Consider the following 6,483-nt stretch of genomic DNA (forward strand, 5'->3'; position numbering starts at 1 on the left):
TGGTATAATGCTGTATTAACAGTCTGTTACTTTATGAACTGATATAATGCTGTAATAACAGTCTGTGTGTTACTTTATGAACTGGTATAATGCTGTAATAACATAGTCTGTGTGTTACTTTATGAACTGGTATAATGCTGTAATAACATAGTCTGTGTGTTACTTTATGAACTGGTATAATGCTGTATTAACAGTCTGTTACTTTATGAACTGGTATAATGCTGTAATAACAGTCTGTGTGTTACTTTGTGAACTGGTATAATGCTGTATTAACAGTCTGTTACTTTATGAACTGGTATAATGCTGTAATAACAGTCTGTGTGTTACTTTATGAACTGGTATAATGCTGTAATAACATAGTCTGTGTGTTACTTTATGAACTGGTATAATGCTGTAATAACAGTCTGTGTGTTACTTTATGAACTGGTATGATGCTGTAATAACAGTCTGTGTGTTACTTTATGAACTGGTATAATGCTGTAATAACATAGTCTGTGTGTTACTTTGTGAACTGGTATAATGCTGTAATAACATAGTCTGTGTGTTACTTTATGAACTGGTATAATGCTGTAATAACAAAGTCTGTGTGTTACTTTATGAACTGGTATAATGCTGTAATAACATAGTCTGTGTGTTACTTTATGAACTGGTATAATGCTGTAATAACATAGTCTGTGTGTTACTTTATGAACTGGTATAATGCTGTAATAACACAGTCTGTGTGTTACTTTATGAACTGGTATAATGCTGTAATAACATAGTCTGTGTTACTTTATGAACTGGTATAATGCTGTAATAACAGTCTATCTGTTACTTTATGAACTGGTATAATGCTGTAATAACAGTCTGTGTGTTACTTTATGAACTGGTATAATGCTGTAATAACATAGTCTGTCTGTTACTTTATGAACTGGTATAATGCTGTAATAACAGTCTGTGTGTTACTTTATGAACTGGTATAATGCTGTAATAACAGTCTGTGTGTTACTTTATGAACTGGTATAATGCTGTAATAACAGTCTGTGTGTTACTTTATGAACTGGTATAATGCTGTAATAACAGTCTGTGTGTTACTTTATGAACTGGTATAATGCTGTAATAACAGTCTGTGTGTTACTTTATGAACTGGTATAATGCTGTAATAACAGTCTGTGTGTTACTTTATGAACTGGTATAATGCTGTAATAACAGTCTGTGTGTTACTTTATGAACTGGTATAATGCTGTAATAACAGTCTGTGTGTTACTTTATGAACTGGTATAATGCTGTAATAACAGTCTGTGTGTTACTTTATGAACTGGTATAATGCTGTAATAACAGTCTGTGTGTTACTTTATGAACTGGTATAATGCTGTAATAACAGTCTGTGTGTTACTTTATGAACTGGTATAATGCTGTAATAACAGTCTGTGTGTTACTTTATGAACTGGTATAATGCTGTAATAACAGTCTGTGTGTTACTTTATGAACTGGTATAATGCTGTAATAACAGTCTGTGTGTTACTTTATGAACTGGTATAATGCTGTAATAACAGTCTGTGTGTTACTTTATGAACTGGTATAATGCTGTAATAACAGTCTGTTACTTTATGAACTGGTATAATGCTGTAATAACATAGTCTGTGTGTTACTTTATGAACTGGTATAATGCTGTATTAACAGTCTGTTACTTTATGAACTGGTATAATGCTGTAATAACAGTCTGTGTGTTACTTTGTGAACTGGTATAATGCTGTATTAACAGTCTGTTACTTTATGAACTGGTATAATGCTGTAATAACAGTATGTGTGTTACTTTATGAACTGGTATAATGCTGTAATAACATAGTCTGTGTGTTACTTTATGAACTGGTATAATGCTGTAATAACATAGTCTGTGTGTTACTTTATGAACTGGTATAATGCTGTATTAACAGTCTGTTATTTTATGAACTGGTATAATGCTGTAATAACAGTCTGTGTGTTACTTTGTGAACTGGTTTAATGCTGTATTAACAGTCTGTTACTTTATGAACTGGTATAATGCTGTAATAACAGTCTGTGTGTTACTTTATGAACTGGTATAATGCTGTAATAACATAGTCTGTGTGTTACTTTATGAACTGGTATAATGCTGTAATAACAGTCTGTGTGTTACTTTATGAACTGGTATGATGCTGTAATAACAGTCTGTGTGTTACTTTATGAACTGGTATAATGCTGTAATAACATAGTCTGTGTGTTACTTTATGAACTGGTATAATGCTGTAATAACAGTCTGTGTGTTACTTCATGAACTGGTATAATGCTGTAATAACATAGTCTGTGTGTTACTTTATGAACTGGTATAATGCTGTAATAACATAGTCTGTGTGTTACTTTATGAACTGGTATAATGCTGTAATAACAGTCTGTGTGTTACTTTATGAACTGGTATAATGCTGTAATAACATAGTCTATGTGTTACTTTATGAACTGGTATAATGCTGTAATAACATAGTCTGTGTGTTACTTTATGAACTGCTATAATGCTGTAATAACATAGTCTGTGTGTTACTTTATGAACTGGTATAATGCTGTAATAACATAGTCTGTGTGTTACTTTATGAACTGGTATAATGCTGTATTAACAGTCTGTTACTTTATGAACTGGTATAATGCTGTAATAACATAGTCTGTGTGTTACTTTATGAACTGGTATAATGCTGTAATAACAGTCTGTGTGTTACTTTATGAACTGGTATAATGCTGTAATAACAGTCTGTGTGTTACTTTATGAACTGGTATAATGCTGTAATAACATAGTCTGTTTGTTACTTTATGAACAGGTATAATGCTGTAATAACTGTCTGTGTGTTACTTTATGAACTGGTATAATGCTGTATTAACAGTCTGTTACTTTATGAACTGGTATAATGCTGTAATAACAGTATGTGTGTTACTTTATGAACTGGTATAATGCTGTAATAACAGTCTGTGTGTTACTTTATGAACTGGTATAATGCTGTAATAACATAGTCTGTGTGTTACTTTATGAACTGGTATAATGCTGTAATAACAGTCTGTGTGTTACTTTATGAACTGGTATAATGCTGTAATAACAGTATGTGTGTTACTTTATGAACTGGTATAATGCTGTACTAACAGTCTGTGTGTTACTTTATGAACTGGTATAATGCTGTAATAACATAGTCTGTGTGTTACTTTATGAACTGCTATAATGCTGTAATAACATAGTCTGTGTGTTACTTTATGAACTGGTATAATGATGTATTAACAGTCTGTTACTTTATGAACTGGTATAATGCTGTAATAACAGTCTGTGTGTTACTTTGTGAACTGGTATAATGCTGTAATAACACAGTCTGTGTGTTACTTTATGAACTGGTATAATGCTGTAATAACAGTCTGTGTGTTACTTTATGAACTGGTATAATGCTGTATTAACAGTCTGTTACTTTATATGAACTGGTATAATGCTGTAATAACAGTCTGTGTGTTACTTTATGAACTGGTATAATGCTGTAATAACAGTCTGTTACTTTATGAACTGGTATAATGCTGTAATAACATAGTCTGTGTGTTACTTTATGAACTGGTATAATGCTGTAATAACAGTCTGTGTGTTACTTTATGAACTGGTATAATGCTGTAATAACAGTCTGTGTGTTACTTTATGAACTGGTATAATGCTGTAATAACAGTCTGTGTGTTACTTTATGAACTGGTATAATGCTGTAATAACAGTCTGTGTGTTACTTTATGAACTGCTATAATGCTGTAATAACAGTCTGTCTGTTACTTTATGCACTGGTATAATGCTGTAATAACAGTCTGTGTGTTACTTTATGAACTGGAATAATGCTGTAATAACATAGTCTGTGTGTTACTTTATGAACTGGTATAATGCTGTAATAACAGTCTGTGTGTTACTTTATGAACTGGTATAATGCTGTAATAACATAGTCTGTGTGTTACTTTATAAACTGGTATAATGCTGTAATAACATAGTCTGTGTGTTACTATATGAACTGGTATAATGCTGTAATAACAGTCTGTTACTTTATGAACTGGTATAATGCCGTAATAACATAGTCTGTGTTACTTTATGAACTGCTATAATGCTGTAATAACAGTCTGTTACTTTATGAACTGGTATAATGCTGTAATAACATAGTCTGTGTGTTACTTTATGAACTGGTATAATGCTGTATTAACAGTCTGTTACTTTATGAACTGGTATAATGCTGTAATAACAGTCTGTGTGTTACTTTGTGAACTGGTATAATGCTGTAATAACAGTCTGTGTGTTACTTTATGAACTGGTATAATGCTGTATTAACAGTCTGTTACTTTATGAACTGGTATAATGCTGTAATAACAGTCTGTGTGTTACTTTGTGAACTGGTATAATGCTGTAATAACAGTCTGTGTGTTACTTTATGAACTGGTATAATGCTGTAATAACATAGTCGGTGTGTTACTTTATGAACTGGTATAATGCTGTAATAACAGTCTGTGTGTTACTATATGAACTGGTATAATGCTGTAATAACAGTCTGTGTGTTACTTTATGAACTGGTATAATGCTGTAATAACATAGTCTGTGTGTTACTTTATGAACTGGTATAATGCTGTAATAACATAGTCTGTGTGTTACTTTATGAACTGGTATAATGCTGTAATAACAGTCTGTGTGTTACTTTATGAACTGATATAATGCTGTAATAACATAGTCTGTGTGTTACTTTATGAACTGGTATAATGCTGTAATAACAGTCTGTGTGTTACTTTATGAACTGGTATAATGCTGTAATAACATAGTCTGTGTGTTACTTTATGAACTGGTATAATGCTGTAATAACAGTCTGTGTGTTACTTTATGAACTGGTATAATGCTGTAATAACATAGTCTGTGTGTTACTTTATGAACTGGTATAATGCTGTAATAACATAGTCTGTGTGTTACTTTATGAACTGGTATAATGCTGTAATAACAGTCTGTTACTTTATGAACTGGTATAATGCTGTAATAACAGTCTGTGTGTTACTTTATGAACTGGTATAATGCTGTAATAACAGTCTGTGTGTTACTTTATGAACTGGTATAATGCTGTAATAACAGTCTGTGTGTTACTTTATGAACTGGTATAATGCTGTAATAACATAGTCTGTGTGTTACTTTATGAACTGGTATAATGCTGTAATAACAGTCTGTGTGTTACTTTATGAACTGGTATAATGCTGTAATAACATAGTCTGTGTGTTACTTTATGAACTGGTATAATGCTGTAATAACATAGTCTGTGTTACTTTATGAACTGGTATAATGCTGTAATAACATAGTCTGTGTGTTACTTTATGAACTGGTATAATGCTGTAATAACATAGTCTGTGTGTTACTTTATGAACTGGTATAATGCTGTAATAACAGTCTGTGTGTTACTTTATGAACTGGTATAATGCTGTAATAACAGTCTGTGTGTTACTTTATGAACTGGTATAATGCTGTAATAACATAGTCTGTGTGTTACTTTATGAACTGGTATAATGCTGTAATAACATAGTCTGTGTTACTTTATGAACTGGTATAATGCTGTAATAACAGTCTGTGTGTTACTTTATGAACTGGTATAATGCTGTAATAACATAGTCTGTGTTACTTTATGAACTGGTATAATGCTGTAATAACAGTCTGTGTGTTACTTTATGAACTGGTATAATGCTGTAATAACATAGTCTGTGTGTTACTTTATGAACTGGTATAATGCTGTAATAACAGTCTGTGTGTTACTTTATGAACTGGTATAATGCTGTAATAACAGTCTGTGTGTTACTTTATGAACTGGTATAATGCTGTAATAACATAGTCTGTGTTACTTTATGAACTGGTATAATGCTGTAATAACAGTCTGTGTGTTACTTTATGAACTGGTATAATGCTGTAATAACATAGTCTGTGTGTTACTTTATGAACTGGTATAATGCTGTAATAACAGTCTGTGTGTTACTTTATGAACTGGTATAATGCTGTAATAACAGTCTGTGTGTTACTTTATGAACTGGTATAATGCTGTAATAACATAGTCTGTGTGTTACTTTATGAACTGGTATAATGCTGTAATAACATAGTCTGTGTGTTACTTTATGAACTGGTATAATGCTGTAATAACAGTCTGTGTGTTACTTTATGAACTGATATAATGCTGTAATAACATAGTCTGTGTGTTACTTTATGAACTGGTATAATGCTGTAATAACAGTCTGTGTGTTACTTTATGAACTGGTATAATGCTGTAATAACATAGTCTGTGTGTTACTTTATGAACTGGTATAATGCTGTAATAACAGTCTGTGTGTTACTTTATGAACTGGTATAATGCTGTAATAACATAGTCTGTGTGTTACTTTATGAACTGGTATAATGCTGTAATAACATAGTCTGTGTGTTACTTTATGAACTGGTATAATGCTGTAATAACAGTCTGTTACTTTATGAACTGG

Source organism: Coregonus lavaretus (assembly GCF_964263955.1).
Source record: "Coregonus lavaretus genome assembly, contig: HAP1_SCAFFOLD_659, whole genome shotgun sequence".
Classification (NCBI taxonomy): Eukaryota; Metazoa; Chordata; class Actinopteri; order Salmoniformes; family Salmonidae; genus Coregonus; species Coregonus lavaretus.